The sequence below is a fragment of the Scyliorhinus torazame genome, chromosome 3, assembly GCF_047496885.1.
Source record: "Scyliorhinus torazame isolate Kashiwa2021f chromosome 3, sScyTor2.1, whole genome shotgun sequence".
NCBI classification, from domain to species: domain Eukaryota; kingdom Metazoa; phylum Chordata; class Chondrichthyes; order Carcharhiniformes; family Scyliorhinidae; genus Scyliorhinus; species Scyliorhinus torazame.
Window position 1 is genome coordinate 381,319,473 of NC_092709.1, and position 17,958 is coordinate 381,337,430.

The window sequence follows — 17,958 nt, forward strand, 5'->3', positions numbered from 1 at the left end:
GCTTTCGGTGTGTTTGTGCGGGACTGTGCTGCATCGTTCTCTGTGTGTTTGTGCGGGACTGTGCTGCCCGTTCTCGGTGTGTTTACGCGGGACCTTGCTGCCTCGGTCTCGGTGTGTTCGTGCGGTACTGTGCTGCCCCATTCTCGGTGTGTTTGTGAGGGACTGTGCTGCCCCGTTCTCGGTGTATTTACGCGGGATGTGCTGCCTCGTTCTCGGTGTGTTTACGCGGGTCTGTGCTGCCTCGTTCTTGCTGTGATTGTGCGGGACTGTGCTGCCTCGTTCTCGGTGTGTTTGTGCGGGACTGTGCTGCCTCGTTCTCAGTCTGTTTGTACGTGTCTGTGCTGCCTCGTTCTCGGTGTGTTTGTGCGGGACTGTGCTGCCTCGTTCTCAGTCTGTTTGTACGTGTCTGTGCTGCCTCGTTCTCGGTGTGTTTGTGCGGGACTGTGCTGCCTCGTTCTCGGTGTGTTTGTGCGGGACTGCGCATCCTCGTTCTTGGTGTGTTTGTGCGGGCCTGTGCTGCCTCGTTCTCGGTGTGTTTGTGCGGGAATGTGCTGCCTCGTTCTCGGTGTTTTTTTGCGGGACTGTGCTGCCTCGTTCTCCGTGTGTTTACGCGGGACTGTGCTGCCTCGTTCCCGGTGTGTTTGTGCGGGACTGTGCTGCCCCGTTCCCGGTGTGCTTGTGCGAGACTTTGCTGCCCCGTTCTCGGTGTGTTTACGCGGGACTGTGCTGCATCGTTCTCGGTGTGTTTGTGCGTGACTGTGCTGCCTCGTTCTCGGTTTGTTTACGCGGGACTGTGCTGCCTCGTTCTCGGTGTCTTTACGTCGGACTGTGCTGCCTCGTGCTCGGTGTGTTTGTGCGGGACTGCGCTGCCTCATTCTCGGTGTGTTTATGCGGGACTGTGCTGCATCGTTCTCGGTGTGTTTGTGCGTGACTCTGCTGCCTCGTTCTCGGTGTGTCTGTGCGGGACTGAGCTGCACCGTTCTCGGTGTGTTTGTCGTGTACAGTTCTGCCTCGTTCTCAGTGTGCTTGTGCTGAACTGTGCTGCCTCGATCTAGGTGTGTTTGTGCGGGACCGTACTGCCTCGATCTAGGTGTGTTTGTGCGGACTCTGCTGCCTCGTTCTCGGTGTTTTTCTGCGGGACTGTGCTGCCCCGTTCTCGGTGTGTTTGTCGGGGACTGTTCTGCCATGTTCTCAGTGTGTTTGTGCTGAACTGTGCTGCCTCGATCTAGGTGTGTTTGTGCGGGACTGTGCTGCCTCGTTCTCAGTGTGTTTGTGCGGAACTGTGCTGCCTCGTTCTCGATGTGTTTGTGCGGGACTGTGCTGCCTCGTTCTCAGTGTGTTTGTGCTGGACTGTGCTGCCTTGTTCTCGGTGTGATTGTGCGGGAATGTGCTGCCTCGTTCTCGGTACGATTGTGCGGGACTGTGCTGCCCCGTTCTCGGTGTGTTTATGCGGATTTGTGCTGCCTCGGTCTCGGTGTGTTTGTGCGAGACTGTGCTGCCTCGTTTTCGGTGTGCATACGCGGGACTGTGCTTCCTCGTTCTCGCTGTGTTTACACAGCACTGTGCTTCCTCGTTCTCGCTGTGTTTGCACAGCAGTGTGCTGCCTCCTTCTCGTTGTGTTTGTGCGGGACTGTGCTGCCTCGTTCTCGGTGTGTTTACGCCGACTGTGCAGCCTCGATCTCGGTGTGTTTGTGCGGGACTGTGCTGCCTCGCTTTCGGTGTGTTTGTGCGGGACTGTGCTGCATCGTTCTCTGTGTGTTTGTGCGGGACTGTGCTGCCTCGTTCTCGGTTTGTTTACGCGGGACTGTGCTGCCTCGTTCTCGGTGTCTTTACGTCGGACTGTGCTGCCTCGTGCTCGGTGTGTTTGTGCGGGACTGCGCTGCCTCATTCTCGGTGTGTTTATGCGGGACTGTGCTGCATCGTTCTCGGTGTGTTTGTGCGTGACTCTGCTGCCTCGTTCTCGGTGTGTCTGTGCGGGACTGAGCTGCACCGTTCTCGGTGTGTTTGTCGTGTACAGTTCTGCCTCGTTCTCAGTGTGCTTGTGCTGAACTGTGCTGCCTCGATCTAGGTGTGTTTGTGCGGGACCGTACTGCCTCGATCTAGGTGTGTTTGTGCGGACTCTGCTGCCTCGTTCTCGGTGTTTTTCTGCGGGACTGTGCTGCCCCGTTCTCGGTGTGTTTGTCGGGGACTGTTCTGCCATGTTCTCAGTGTGTTTGTGCTGAACTGTGCTGCCTCGATCTAGGTGTGTTTGTGCGGGACTGTGCTGCCTCGTTCTCAGTGTGTTTGTGCGGAACTGTGCTGCCTCGTTCTCGATGTGTTTGTGCGGGACTGTGCTGCCTCGTTCTCAGTGTGTTTGTGCTGGACTGTGCTGCCTTGTTCTCGGTGTGATTGTGCGGGAATGTGCTGCCTCGTTCTCGGTACGATTGTGCGGGACTGTGCTGCCCCGTTCTCGGTGTGTTTATGCGGATTTGTGCTGCCTCGGTCTCGGTGTGTTTGTGCGAGACTGTGCTGCCTCGTTTTCGGTGTGCATACGCGGGACTGTGCTTCCTCGTTCTCGCTGTGTTTACACAGCACTGTGCTTCCTCGTTCTCGCTGTGTTTGCACAGCAGTGTGCTGCCTCCTTCTCGTTGTGTTTGTGCGGGACTGTGCTGCCTCGTTCTCGGTGTGTTTACGCCGACTGTGCAGCCTCGATCTCGGTGTGTTTGTGCGGGACTGTGCTGCCTCGCTTTCGGTGTGTTTGTGCGGGACTGTGCTGCATCGTTCTCTGTGTGTTTGTGCGGGACTGTGCTGCCCGTTCTCGGTGTGTTTACGCGGGACCTTGCTGCCTCGGTCTCGGTGTGTTCGTGCGGTACTGTGCTGCCCCGTTCTCGGTGTGTTTGTGAGGGACTGTGCTGCCCCGTTCTCGGTGTATTTACGCGGGATGTGCTGCCTCGTTCTCGGTGTGTTTACGCGGGTCTGTGCTGCCTCGTTCTTCCTGTGATTGTGCGGGACTGTGCTGCCTCGTTCTCGGTGTGTTTGTGCGGGACTGTGCTGCCTCGTTCTCGGTGTGTTTGTGCGGGATTGTGTTGCCACGTTCTCGGTGTGTTTGTGCGGGACTGTGCTGCCTTGTTCTCGGTGTTATTGTGCGGGACTGTGCTGCCTCGTTCTCGGTGTGTTTACGCGGGTCTGTGCTGCCTCGTTCTTCCTGTGATTGTGCGGGACTGTGCTGCCTCGTTCTCGGTGTGTTTGTGCGGGACTGTGCTGCCTCGTTCTCGGTGTGTTTGTGCGGGACTGTGCTGCCTCGTTCTCGGTGTGTTTGTGCGGGATTGTGTTGCCACGTTCTCGGTGTGTTTGTGCGGGACTGTGCTGCCTTGTTCTCGGTGTTATTGTGCGGGACTGTGCTGCATCGTTCTCGGTGTCTTTGAGCGGGACTGTGCTGCCTCGTTTTCGGTGTGTTTGCGCGGGACTGTGCTGCCTTGTTCTCGGTGTTATTGTGCGGGACTGTGCTGCATCGTCCCCGGTGTGTTTGTGCGGGACTGCGCATCCTCGTTCTTGGTGTGTTTGTGCGGGCCTGTGCTGCCTCGTTCTCGGTGTGTTTGTGCGGGAATGTGCTGCCTCGTTCTCGGTGTTTTTTTGCGGGACTGTGCTGCCTCGTTCTCCGTGTGTTTACGCGGGACTGTGCTGCCTCGTTCCCGGTGTGTTTGTGCGGGACTGTGCTGCCCCGTTCCTGGTGTGCTTGTGCGAGACTTTGCTGCCCCGTTCTCGGTGTGTTTACGCGGGACTGTGCTGCATCGTTCTCGGTGTGTTTGTGCGTGACTGTGCTGCCTCGTTCTCGGTTTGTTTACGCGGGACTGTGCTGCCTCGTTCTCGGTGTTTACGCCGGACTGTGCTGCCTCGTTCTCGGTGTGTTTGTGCGGGACTGCGCTGCCTCATTCTCGGTGTGTTTATGCGGGACTGTGCTGCATCGTTCTCGGTGTGTTTGTGCGTGACTCTGCTGCCTCGTTCTCGGTGTGTCTGTGCGGGACTGAGCTGCACCGTTCTCGGTGTGTTTGTCGTGTACAGTTCTGCCTCGTTCTCAGTGTGCTTGTGCTGAACTGTGCTGCCTCGATCTAGGTGTGTTTGTGCGGGACCGTACTGCCTCGATCTAGGTGTGTTTGTGCGGACTCTGCTGCCTCGTTCTCGGTGTTTTTCTGCGGGACTGTGCTGCCCCGTTCTCGGTGTGTTTGTCGGGGACTGTTCTGCCATGTTCTCAGTGTGTTTGTGCTGAACTGTGCTGCCTCGATCTAGGTGTGTTTGTGCGGGACTGTGCTGCCTCGTTCTCGGTGATTTTCTGCGGGACTGTGCTGCCTCGTTCTCGGTGTGTTTGTCGGGGACTGTTCTGCCATGTTCTCAGTGTGTTTGTGCGCAACTGTGCAGCCTCGTTCTCGGTGTGTTTGTGCGGGACTGTGCTGCCTCGTTCTCAGTGTGTTTGTGCGGGACTGTGCTGCCTTGTTCTCGGTGTGTTTGTGCGGGAATATGCTGCCTCGTTCTCGGTACGATTGTGCGGGACTGTGCTGCCCCGTTCTCGGTGTGTTTATGCGGATTTGTGCTGCCTCGGTCTCGGTGTGTTTGTGCGAGTCTGTGCTGCCTCGTTTTCGGTGTGCATACGCGGGACTGTGCTTCCTCGTTCTCGCTGTGTTTACACAGCAGTGTGCTGCCTCCTTCTCGTTGTGTTTGTGCGGGACTGTGCTGCCTCGTTCTCGGTGTGTTTACGCCGACTGTGCAGCCTCGATCTCGGTGTGTTTGTGCGGGACTGTGCTGCATCGTTCTCTGTGTGTTTGTGCGGGACTGTGCTGCCCGTTCTCGGTGTGTTTACGCGGGACCTTGCTGCCTCGGTCTCGGTGTGTTCGTGCGGTACTGTGCTGCCCCGTTCTCGGTGTGTTTGTGAGGGACTGTGCTGCCCCGTTCTCGGTGTATTTACGCGGGATGTGCTGCCTCGTTCTCGGTGTGTTTGTGCGGGACTGTGCTGCATCGTTCTCGGTGTGTTTGTGCGGGACTGTGCTGCCTCGTTCTCGGTGTGTTTGTGCGGGATTGTGTTGCCACGTTCTCGGTGTGTTTGTGCGGGACTGTGCTGCCTTGTTCTCGGTGTTATTGTGCGGGACTGTGCTGCATCGTTCCCGGTGTGTTTGTGCGGGACTGCGCATCCTCGTTCTCGGTGTGTTTGTGCGGGCCTGTGCTGCCTCGTTCTCGGTGTGTTTGAGCGGGACTGTGCTGCCTCGTTCTCGGTGTGTTTGCGCGGGACTGTGCTGCCTTGTTCTCGGTGTTATTGTGCGGGACTGTGCTGCATCGTTCCCGGTGTGTTTGTGCGGGACTGCGCATCCTCGTTCTCGGTGTGTTTGTGCGGGAATGTGCTGCCTCGTACTCGGTGTTTTTTTGCGGCACTTTGCTGCCTCGTTCTCCGTGTGTTTACGCGGGACTGTGCTGCCTCGTTCCCGGTGTGTTTGTGCGGGACTGTGCTGCCCCGTTCCCGGTGTGATTGTGCGTGACTTTGCTGCCCCGTTCTCGGTGTGTTTACGCGGGACTGTGCTGCATCGTTCTCGGTGTGTTTGTGCGTGACTGTGCTGCCTCGTTCTCGGTTTGTTTACGCGGGACTGTGCTGCCTCGTTCTCGGTGTGTTTACGCCGGACTGTGCTGCCTCGTTCTCGGTGTGTTTGTGCGGGACTGTGCTGCCTCGTTCTCGGTGTGTTTGTGCGGGACTGTGCTGCCCGTTCTCGGTGTGTTTACGCGGGACCTTGCTGCCTCGGTCTCCGTGTGTTCGTGCGGTACTGTGCTGCCCCGTTCTCGGTGTGTTTGTGCGGGACTGTGCTGCCACGTTCTTGGTGTGTTTGTGCGGGACTGTGCTGCCTCCTTCTCGGTGTCTTTGTGCGGGACTGTGCTGCCTCGTTCTCGGTGTGTTTGTGCGGGACTGTGCTGCCTCGTTCTCGGTGTGTTTGTCCGGGACTCGGCTACCTCGTTCTCTGTGTATTTGTACGTGTCTGTGCTACCTCGTTCTCGGTGTCTTTGTGCAGGTCTGTGCTGCCTCGTTCTCGGTGTGTTTGTCCGGGACTCGGCTACCTCGTTCTCTGTGTATTTGTACGTGTCTGTGCTACCTCGTTCTCGGTGTGTTTGTGCGGGACTGCGCTGCCTCATTCTCGGTGTGTTTATGCGGGACTGTGTTGCCTCGTTCTCGGTGTGTTTGTGCGGGACTGTGCTGCCTCGTTCTCGGTGTGTCTGTGCGGGACTGAGCTGCACCGTTCTCGGTGTGTTTGTCGTGTACAGTTCTGCCTCGTTCTCAGTGTGCTTGTGCTGAACTGTGCTGCCTCGATCTAGGTGTGTTTGTGCGGGACCGTACTGCCTCGATCTAGGTGTGTTTGTGCGGACTCTGCTGCCTCGTTCTCGGTGTTTTTCTGCGGGACTGTGCTGCCCCGCTCTCGGTGTGTTTGTCGGGGACTGTTCTGCCATGTTCTCAGTGTGTTTGTGCTGAACTGTGCTGCCTCGATCTAGGTGTGTTTGTGCCGGACTGTGCTGCCTCGTTCTCGGTGATTTTCTGCGGGACTGGGCTGCCTCGTTCTCGGTGTGTTTGTGCGGGACTGTGCTGCCTCGTTCTCAGTGTGTTTGTGCGGGACTGTGCTGCCTTGTTCTCGGTGTGTTTGTGCGGGACTGTGCTGCCTTGTTCTCGGTGTGTTTGTGCGGGAATGTGCTGCCTCGTTCTCGGTACGATTGTGCGGGACTGTGCTGCCCCGTTCTCGGTGTGTTTATGCGGATTTGTGCTGCCTCGGTCTCGGTGTGTTTGTGCGGGACTGTGCTGCCTCGTTTTCGGTGTGCATACGCGGGACTGTGCTTCCTCGTTCTCGCTGTGTTTACACAGCAGTGTGCTGCCTCCTTCTCGTTGTGTTTGTGCGGGACTGTGCTGCCTCGTTCTCGGTGTGTTTACGCCGACTGTGCAGCCTCGATCTCGGTGTGTTTGTGCGGGACTGTGATCCCTCGCTTTCGGTGTGTTTGTCCGGGACTGTGCTGCCTCATTTTTGGTGCGTTTATGCGGACCTGTGCTGCATCGTTCACGGTGTGTTTGTGCGGGACTGTGCTGCATCGTTCTCTGTGTGTTTGTGCGGGACTGTGCTGCCCGTTCTCGGTGTGTTTACGCGGGACTGTGCTGCCTCGTTCTCGGTGTTTTTGTGCGGGACTGTGCTGCCCCGTTCTCAGTGTATTTGTGCGGGACTGTGCTGCCCCGTTCTCAGTGTATTTGTGCGAGACTGTGCTGCCTCGTTCTCGGTGTGTTTACGCGGGACTGTGCTGCCTCGTTCTCGGTGTTTTTGTGCGGGACTGTGCTGCCTCGTTCTCGGTGTGTTTGTGCGGGACTGTGCTGCCTCGTTCTCGGTTTGTTTGTGCGACAATGTTCTGCCTCGTTCTCGGTGTTTTTATGCGGGACTGTGCTGCCTCGTTCTCGGTGTCTTTGTGCGGGACTGTGCTGCCTCTTTCTCGGTGTGTTTACGCGGGACTGTGCTGCCTCGTTCTCTGTGCCTTTGTGCGGGACTGTGCTCCCTCGTTCTCGGTATGTTTACGCCGGACTGTGCTGCCTCGTTCTCGGTGTGTTTGTGCGGGACTGTGCTGCCTCAGTCTCGGTGTGTTTGTGTGGGACTGTGCTGCCCCGTTCCCGGTGTGCTTGTGCGAGACTGTGCTGCCCCGTTCTCGGTGTGTTTACGCGTGACTGTGCTGCATCATTCTCGGTGTGTTTGTGCGGGACTGTGCTGCCTCGGTTTGTTTACGCGGGACTGTGCTGCCTCGTTCTCGGTGTGTTTACGCCGGACTGTGCTGCCTCGTTCTCGGTGTGATTGTCCGCGACTGTGCTGCCTCGTTCTCAGTGTGTTTGTGCGGGTCTGTGCTGCCTCGTTCTCAGTGTGTTTGTGCGGGACTGTGCTGCCTCGTTCTCAGTGTGTTTGTGCGGGACTGTGCTGCCTCGTTCTCGGTGTCTCTGTGCGGGACTGTGCCGCCTCGTTCTCGGTGAGTTTACGCGGGACTGTGCTGCCTCGTTCTCGGTGTTTTTGTGCGGGACTGTGCTGCCTCGTTCTCGGTGTTTTTGTGCGGGACTGCGCTGCCTCGTTCTCGGTGTGTTTATGCGGGACTGTGCTGCGTCGTTTTGGTGTGTTTGTGCGTGACTCTGCTGCCTCGGTCTCGGTGTGTCTGTGCGGGACTGAGCTGCCCCGTTCTCGGTGTGTTTGTCGTGTACAGTTCTGCCTCGTTCTCAGTGTGCTTGTGCTGAACTGTGCTGCCTCGATCTACTTGTGTTTGTGAGGACTCTGCTGCCTCGTTCTCGGTGTTTTTGTGCGGGACTGTGCTGCCCCGTTCTCGGTGTGTTTGTCGGGGACTGTTCTGCCTCGTTCTCAGTGTGTTTTGCTGAACTGTGCTGCCTCGATCTAGGTGTGTTTGTGCGGGACCGTGCAGCCTCGCTCTCGGTGTGTTGGTGCCGGACGGTGATGCCTCGCTTTCGTTGTGTTTGTGCGGGACTGTGCTGCATCGTTCTCTGTGTGTTTGTGCGGGACTGTGCTGCCCGTTCTCGGTGTGTTTACGCGGGACCTTGCTGCCTCGGTCTCGGTGTGTTCGTGCAGTACTGTGCTGCCCCATTCTCGGTGTGTTTGTGAGGGACTGTGCTGCCCCGTTCTCGGTGTATTTACGCGGGATGTGCTGCCTCGTTCTCGGTGTGTTTACGCGGGTCTGTGCTGCCTCGTTCTTGCTGTGATTGTGCGGGACTGTGCTGCCTCGTTCTCGGTGTGTTTGTGCGGGACTGTGCTGCCTCGTTCTCAGTCTGTTTGTACGTGTCTGTGCTGCCTCGTTCTCGGTGTCTCTGTGCGGGACTGTGCCGCCTCGTTCTCGGTGAGTTTACGCGGGACTTTGCTGCCTCGTTCTCGGTGTTTTTGTGCGGGACTGTGCTGCCTCGTTCTCGGTGTTTTTGTGCGGGACTGCCCTGCCTCGTTCTCGGTGTGTTTATGCGGGACTGTGCTGCGTCGTTTTGGTGTGTTTGTGCGTGACTCTGCTGCCTCGGTCTCGGTGTGTCTGTGCGGGACTGAGCTGCCCCGTTCTCGGTGTGTTTGTCGTGTACAGTTCTGCCTCGTTCTCAGTGTGCTTGTGCTGAACTGTGCTGCCTCGATCTACTTGTGTTTGTGAGGACTCTGCTGCCTCGTTCTCGGTGTTTTTGTGCGGGACTGTGCTGCCCCGTTCTCGGTGTGTTTGTCGGGGACTGTTCTGCCTCGTTCTCAGTGTGTTTTGCTGAACTGTGCTGCCTCGATCTAGGTGTGTTTGTGCGGGACCGTGCAGCCTCGCTCTCGGTGTGTTGGTGCCGGACGGTGATGCCTCGCTTTCGTTGTGTTTGTGCGGGACTGTGCTGCATCGTTCTCTGTGTGTTTGTGCGGGACTGTGCTGCCCGTTCTCGGTGTGTTTACGCGGGACCTTGCTGCCTCGGTCTCGGTGTGTTCGTGCAGTACTGTGCTGCCCCATTCTCGGTGTGTTTGTGAGGGACTGTGCTGCCCCGTTCTCGGTGTATTTACGCGGGATGTGCTGCCTCGTTCTCGGTGTGTTTACGCGGGTCTGTGCTGCCTCGTTCTTGCTGTGATTGTGCGGGACTGTGCTGCCTCGTTCTCGGTGTGTTTGTGCGGGACTGTGCTGCCTCGTTCTCAGTCTGTTTGTACGTGTCTGTGCTGCCTCGTTCTCGGTGTGTTTGTGCGGGACTGTGCTGCCTCGTTCTCAGTCTGTTTGTACGTGTCTGTGCTGCCTCGTTCTCGGTGTGTTTGTGCGGGACTGTGCTGCCTCGTTCTCGGTGTGTTTGTGCGGGATTGTGTTGCCACGTTCTCGGTGTGTTTGTGCGGGACTGTGCTGCCTCGTTCTCGGTGTCTTTGAGCGGGACTGTGCTGCCTCGTTTTCGGTGTGTTTGCGCGGGACTGTGCTGCCTTGTTCTCGGTGTTATTGTGCGGGACTGTGCTGCATCGTTCCCGGTGTGTTTGTGCGGGACTGCGCATCCTCGTTCTTGGTGTGTTTGTGCGGGCCTGTGCTGCCTCGTTCTCGGTGTGTTTGTGCGGGAATGTGCTGCCTCGTTCTCGGTGTTTTTTTGCGGGACTGTGCTGCCTCGTTCTCCGTGTGTTTACGCGGGACTGTGCTGCCTCGTTCCCGGTGTGTTTGTGCGGGACTGTGCTGCCCCGTTCCCGGTGTGCTTGTGCGAGACTTTGCTGCCCCGTTCTCGGTGTGTTTACGCGGGACTGTGCTGCATCGTTCTCGGTGTGTTTGTGCGTGACTGTGCTGCCTCGTTCTCGGTTTGTTTACGCGGGACTGTGCTGCCTCGTTCTCGGTGTGTTTACGCCGGTCTGTGCTGCCTCGTTCTCGGTGTGTTTGTGCGGGACTGCGCTGCCTCATTCTCGGTGTGTTTATGCGGGACTGTGCTGCATCGTTCTCGGTGTGTTTGTGCGTGACTCTGCTGCCTCGTTCTCGGTGTGTCTGTGCGGGACTGAGCTGCACCGTTCTCGGTGTGTTTGTCGTGTACAGTTCTGCCTCGTTCTCAGTGTGCTTGTGCTGAACAGTGCTGCCTCGATCTAGGTGTGTTTGTGCGGGACCGTACTGCCTCGATCTAGGTGTGTTTGTGCGGACTCTGCTGCCTCGTTCTCGGTGTTTTTCTGCGGGACTGTGCTGCCCCGTTCTCGGTGTGTTTGTCGGGGACTGTTCTGCCATGTTCTCAGTGTGTTTGTGCTGAACTGTGCTGCCTCGATCTAGGTGTGTTTGTGCGGGACTGTGCTGCCTCGTTCTCGGTGATTTTCTGCGGGACTGTGCTGCCTCGTTCTCGGTGTGTTTGTCGGGGAATGTTCTGCCATGTTCTCAGTGTGTTTGTGCGGAACTGTGCTGCCTCGTTCTCGGTGTGTTTGTGCGGGACTGTGCTGCCTCGTTCTCAGTGTGTTTGTAGGGACTGTGCTGCCTTGTTCTCGGTGTGATTGTGCGGGAATGTGCTGCCTCGTTCTCGGTACGATTGTGCGGGACTGTGCTGCCCCGTTCTCGGTGTGTTTATGCGGATTTGTGCTGCCTCGGTCTCGGTGTGTTTGTGCGAGACTGTGCTGCCTCGTTTTCGGTGTGCATACGCGGGACTGTGCTTCCTCGTTCTCGCTGTGTTTACACAGCAGTGTGCTTCCTCGTTCTCGCTGTGTTTACACAGCAGTGTGCTGCCTCCTCGTTGTGTTTGTGCGGGACTGTGCTGCCTCGTTCTCGGTGTGTTTACGCCGACTGTGCAGCCTCGATCTCGGTGTGTTTGTGCGGGACTGTGCTGCCTCGCTTTCGGTGTGTTTGTGCGGGACTGTGCTGCATCGTTCTCTGTGTGTTTGTGCGGGACTGTGCTGCCCGTTCTCGGTGTGTTTATGCGGGACCTTGCTGCCTCGGTCTCGGTGTGTTCGTGCGGTACTGTGCTGCCCCGTTCTCGGTGTGTTTGTGAGGGACTGTGCTGCCCCGTTCTCGGTGTATTTACGCGGGATGTGCTGCCTCGTTCTCGGTGTGTTTACGCGGGTCTGTGCTGCCTCGTTCTTGCTGTGATTGTGCGGGACTGTGCTGCCTCGTTCTCGGTGTGTTTGTGCGGGATTGTGTTGCCACGTTCTCGGTGTGTTTGTGCGGGACTGTGCTGCCTTGTTCTCGGTGTTATTGTGCGGGACTGTGCTGCATCGTTCTCGGTGTCTTTGAGCGGGACTGTGCTGCCTCGTTTTCGGTGTGTTTGCGCGGGACTGTGCTGCCTTGTTCTCGGTGTTATTGTGCGGGACTGTGCTGCATCGTTCCCGGTGTGTTTGTGCGGGACTGCGCATCCTCGTTCTTGGTGTGTTTGTGCGGGCCTGTGCTGCCTCGTTCTCGGTGTGATTGTGCGGGAATGTGCTGCCTCGTTCTCGGTGTTTTTTTGCGGGACTGTGCTGCCTCGTTCTCCGTGTGTTTACGCGGGACTGTGCTGCCTCGTTCCCGGTGTGTTTGTGCGGGACTGTGCTGCCCCGTTCCCGGTGTGCTTGTGCGAGACTTTGCTGCCCCGTTCTCGGTGTGTTTACGCGGGACTGTGCTGCATCGTTCTCGGTGTGTTTGTGCGTGACTGTGCTGCCTCGTTCTCGGTTTGTTTACGCGGGACTGTGCTGCCTCGTTCTCGGTGTTTACGCCGGACTGTGCTGCCTCGTTCTCGGTGTGTTTGTGCGGGACAGCGCTGCCTCATTCTCGGTGTGTTTATGCGGGACTGTGCTGCATCGGTCTCGGTGTGTTTGTGCGTGACTCTGCTGCCTCGTTCTCGGTGTGTCTGTGCGGGACTGAGCTGCACCGTTCTCGGTGTGTTTGTCGTGTACAGTTCTGCCTCGTTCTCAGTGTGCTTGTGCTGAACTGTGCTGCCTCGATCTAGGTGTGTTTGTGCGGGACCGTACTGCCTCGATCTAGGTGTGTTTGTGCGGACTCTGCTGCCTCGTTCTCGGTGTTTTTCTGCGGGACTGTGCTGCCCCGTTCTCGGTGTGTTTGTCGGGGACTGTTCTGCCATGTTCTCAGTGTGTTTGTGCTGAACTGTGCTGCCTCGATCTAGGTGTGTTTGTGCGGGACTGTGCTGCCTCGTTCTCGGTGATTTTCTGCGGGACTGTGCTGCCTCGTTCTCGGTGTGTTTGTCGGGGACTGTTCTGCCATGTTCTCAGTGTGTTTGTGCGCAACTGTGCTGCCTCGTTCTCGGTGTGTTTGTGCGGGACTGTGCTGCCTCGTTCTCAGTGTGTTTGTGCGGGACTGTGCTGCCTTGTTCTCGGTGTGTTTGTGCGGGAATATGCTGCCTCGTTCTCGGTACGATTGTGCGGGACTGTGCTGCCCCGTTCTCGGTGTGTTTATGCGGATTTGTGCTGCCTCGGTCTCGGTGTGTTTGTGCTGAACTGTGCTGCCTCGATCTAGGTGTGTTTGTGCGGGACTGTGCTGCCTCGTTCTCGGTGATTTTCTGCGGGACTGTGCTGCCTCGTTCACAGTGTGTTTGTGCGAGACTGTGCTGCCTCGTTTTCGGTGTGCATACGCGGGACTGTGCTTCCTCGTTCTCGCTGTGTTTACACAGCAGTGTGCTGCCTCCTTCTCGTTGTGTTTGTGCGGGACTGTGCTGCCTCGTTCTCGGTGTGTTTACGCCGACTGTGCAGCCTCGAACTCGGTGTGTTTGTGCGGGACTGTTCTGCCTCGCTTTCGGTGTGTTTGTGCGGGACTGTGCTGCATCGTTCTCTGTGTGTTTGTGCGGGACTGTGCTGCCTCGTTCTCGGTGTGTTTGTGCGGGACTGTGCTGCCTCGTTCTCGGTGTGTTTGTGCGGGATTGTGTTGCCACGTTCTCGGTGTGTTTGTGCGGGACTGTGCTGCCTTGTTCTCGGTGTTATTGTGCGGGACTGTGCTGCATCGTTCTCGGTGTCTTTGAGCGGGACTGTGCTGCCTCGTTTTCGGTGTGTTTGCGCGGGACTGTGCTGCCTTGTTCTCGGTGTTATTGTGCGGGACTGTGCTGCATCGTCCCCGGTGTGTTTGTGCGGGACTGCGCATCCTCGTTCTTGGTGTGTTTGTGCGGGCCTGTGCTGCCTCGTTCTCGGTGTGTTTGTGCGGGAATGTGCTGCCTCGTTCTCGGTGTTTTTTTGCGGGACTGTGCTGCCTCGTTCTCCGTGTGTTTACGCGGGACTGTGCTGCCTCGTTCCCGGTGTGTTTGTGCGGGACTGTGCTGCCCCGTTCCCGGTGTGCTTGTGCGAGACTTTGCTGCCCCGTTCTCGGTGTGTTTACGCGGGACTGTGCTGCATCGTTCTCGGTGTGTTTGTGCGTGACTGTGCTGCCTCGTTCTCGGTTTGTTTACGCGGGACTGTGCTGCCTCGTTCTCGGTGTTTACGCCGGACTGTGCTGCCTCGTTCTCGGTGTGTTTGTGCGGGACTGCGCTGCCTCATTCTCGGTGTGTTTATGCGGGACTGTGCTGCATCGTTCTCGGTGTGTTTGTGCGTGACTCTGCTGCCTCGTTCTCGGTGTGTCTGTGCGGGACTGAGCTGCACCGTTCTCGGTGTGTTTGTCGTGTACAGTTCTGCCTCGTTCTCAGTGTGCTTGTGCTGAACTGTGCTGCCTCGATCTAGGTGTGTTTGTGCGGGACCGTACTGCCTCGATCTAGGTGTGTTTGTGCGGACTCTGCTGCCTCGTTCTCGGTGTTTTTCTGCGGGACTGTGCTGCCCCGTTCTCGGTGTGTTTGTCGGGGACTGTTCTGCCATGTTCTCAGTGTGTTTGTGCTGAACTGTGCTGCCTCGATCTAGGTGTGTTTGTGCGGGACTGTGCTGCCTCGTTCTCGGTGATTTTCTGCGGGACTGTGCTGCCTCGTTCTCGGTGTGTTTGTCGGGGAATGTTCTGCCATGTTCTCAGTGTGTTTGTGCGGAACTGTGCTGCCTCGTTCTCGGTGTGTTTGTGCGGGACTGTGCTGCCTCGTTCTCAGTGTGTTTGTAGGGACTGTGCTGCCTTGTTCTCGGTGTGTTTGTGCGGGAATATGCTGCCTCGTTCTCGGTACGATTGTGCGGGACTGTGCTGCCCCGTTCTCGGTGTGTTTATGCGGATTTGTGCTGCCTCGGTCTCGGTGTGTTTGTGCGAGTCTGTGCTGCCTCGTTTTCGGTGTGCATACGCGGGACTGTGCTTCCTCGTTCTCGCTGTGTTTACACAGCAGTGTGCTGCCTCCTTCTCGTTGTGTTTGTGCGGGACTGTGCTGCCTCGTTCTCGGTGTGTTTACGCCGACTGTGCAGCCTCGATCTCGGTGTGTTTGTGCGGGACTGTGCTGCATCGTTCTCTGTGTGTTTGTGCGGGACTGTGCTGCCCGTTCTCAGTGTGTTTACGCGGGACCCTGCTGCCTCGGTCTCGGTGTGTTCGTGCGGTACTGTGCTGCCCCGTTCTCGGTGTGTTTGTGAGGGACTGTGCTGCCCCGTTCTCGGTGTATTTACGCGGGATGTGCTGCCTCGTTCTCGGTGTGTTTGTGCGGGACTGTGCTGCATCGTTCTCGGTGTGTTTGTGCGGGACTGTGCTGCCTCGTTCTCGGTGTGTTTGTGCGGGATTGTGTTGCCACGTTCTCGGTGTGTTTGTGCGGGACTGTGCTGCCTTGTTCTCGGTGTTATTGTGCGGGACTGTGCTGCATCGTTCCCGGTGTGTTTGTGCGGGACTGCGCATCCTCGTTCTCGGTGTGTTTGTGCGGGCCTGTGCTGCCTCGTTCTCGGTGTGTTTGAGCGGGACTGTGCTGCCTCGTTCTCGGTGTGTTTGCGCGGGACTGTGCTGCCTTGTTCTCGGTGTTATTGTGCGGGACTGTGCTGCATCGTTCCCGGTGTGTTTGTGCGGGACTGCGCATCCTCGTTCTCGGTGTGTTTGTGCGGGAATGTGCTGCCTCGTACTCGGTGTTTTTTTGCGGCACTTTGCTGCCTCGTTCTCCGTGTGTTTACGCGGGACTGTGCTGCCTCGTTCCCGGTGTGTTTGTGCGGGACTGTGCTGCCCGTTCTCGTTGTGTTTACGCGGGACCTTGCTGCCTCGGTCTCGGTGTGTTCGTGCGGTACTGTGCTGCCCCGTTCTCGGTGTGTTTGTGAGGGACTGTGCTGCCCCGTTCTCGGTGTATTTACGCGGGATGTGCTGCCTCGTTCTCGGTGTGTTTGTGCGGGACTGTGCTGCATCGTTCTCGGTGTGTTTGTGCGGGACTGTGCTGCCTCGTTCTCGGTGTGTTTGTGCGGGATTGTGTTGCCACGTTCTCGGTGTGTTTGTGCGGGACTGTGCTGCCTTGTTCTCGGTGTTATTGTGCGGGACTGTGCTGCATCGTTCCCGGTGTGTTTGTGCGGGACTGCGCATCCTCGTTCTCGGTGTGTTTGTGCGGGCCTGTGCTGCCTCGTTCTCGGTGTGTTTGAGCGGGACTGTGCTGCCTCGTTCTCGGTGTGTTTGCGCGGGACTGTGCTGCCTTGTTCTCGGTGTTATTGTGCGGGACTGTGCTGCATCGTTCCCGGTGTGTTTGTGCGGGACTGCGCATCCTCGTTCTCGGTGTGTTTGTGCGGGAATGTGCTGCCTCGTACTCGGTGTTTTTTTGCGGCACTTTGCTGCCTCGTTCTCCGTGTGTTTACGCGGGACTGTGCTGCCTCGTTCCCGGTGTGTTTGTGCGGGACTGTGCTGCCCCGTTCCCGGTGTGATTGTGCGTGACTTTGCTGCCCCGTTCTCGGTGTGTTTACGCGGGACTGTGCTGCATCGTTCTCGGTGTGTTTGTGCGTGACTGTGCTGCCTCGTTCTCGGTTTGTTTACGCGGGACTGTGCTGCCTCGTTCTCGGTGTGTTTACGCCGGACTGTGCTGCCTCGTTCTCGGTGTGTTTGTGCGGGACTGTGCTGCCTCGTTCTCGGTGTGTTTGTGCGGGACTGTGCTGCCCGTTCTCGGTGTGTTTACGCGGGACCTTGCTGCCTCGGTCTCCGTGTGTTCGTGCGGTACTGTGCTGCCCCGTTCTCGGTGTGTTTGTGCGGGACTGTGCTGCCACGTTCTTGGTGTGTTTGTGCGGGACTGTGCTGCCTCCTTCTCGGTGTCTTTGTGCGGGACTGTGCTGCCTCGTTCTCGGTGTGTTTGTGCGGGACTGTGCTGCCTCGTTCTCGGTGTGTTTGTCCGGGACTCGGCTACCTCGTTCTCTGTGTATTTGTACGTGTCTGTGCTACCTCGTTCTCGGTGTCTTTGTGCAGGTCTGTGCTGCCTCGTTCTCGGTGTGTTTGTCCGGGACTCGGCTACCTCGTTCTCTGTGTATTTGTACGTGTCTGTGCTACCTCGTTCTCGGTGTGTTTGTGCGGGACTGCGCTGCCTCATTCTCGGTGTGTTTATGCGGGACTGTGTTGCCTCGTTCTCGGTGTGTTTGTGCGGGACTGTGCTGCCTCGTTCTCGGTGTGTCTGTGCGGGACTGAGCTGCACCGTTCTCGGTGTGTTTGTCGTGTACAGTTCTGCCTCGTTCTCAGTGTGCTTGTGCTGAACTGTGCTGCCTCGATCTAGGTGTGTTTGTGCGGGACCGTACTGCCTCGATCTAGGTGTGTTTGTGCGGACTCTGCTGCCTCGTTCTCGGTGTTTTTCTGCGGGACTGTGCTGCCCCGCTCTCGGTGTGTTTGTCGGGGACTGTTCTGCCATGTTCTCAGTGTGTTTGTGCTGAACTGTGCTGCCTCGATCTAGGTGTGTTTGTGCCGGACTGTGCTGCCTCGTTCTCGGTGATTTTCTGCGGGACTGGGCTGCCTCGTTCTCGGTGTGTTTGTGCGGGACTGTGCTGCCTCGTTCTCAGTGTGTTTGTGCGGGACTGTGCTGCCTTGTTCTCGGTGTGTTTGTGCGGGACTGTGCTGCCTTGTTCTCGGTGTGTTTGTGCGGGAATGTGCTGCCTCGTTCTCGGTACGATTGTGCGGGACTGTGCTGCCCCGTTCTCGGTGTGTTTATGCGGATTTGTGCTGCCTCGGTCTCGGTGTGTTTGTGCGGGACTGTGCTGCCTCGTTTTCGGTGTGCATACGCGGGACTGTGCTTCCTCGTTCTCGCTGTGTTTACACAGCAGTGTGCTGCCTCCTTCTCGTTGTGTTTGTGCGGGACTGTGCTGCCTCGTTCTCGGTGTGTTTACGCCGACTGTGCAGCCTCGATCTCGGTGTGTTTGTGCGGGACTGTGATCCCTCGCTTTCGGTGTGTTTGTCCGGGACTGTGCTGCCTCATTTTTGGTGCGTTTATGCGGACCTGTGCTGCATCGTTCACGGTGTGTTTGTGCGGGACTGTGCTGCATCGTTCTCTGTGTGTTTGTGCGGGACTGTGCTGCCCGTTCTCGGTGTGTTTACGCGGGACTGTGCTGCCTCGTTCTCGGTGTTTTTGTGCGGGACTGTGCTGCCCCGTTCTCAGTGTATTTGTGCGGGACTGTGCTGCCCCGTTCTCAGTGTATTTGTGCGAGACTGTGCTGCCTCGTTCTCGGTGTGTTTACGCGGGACTGT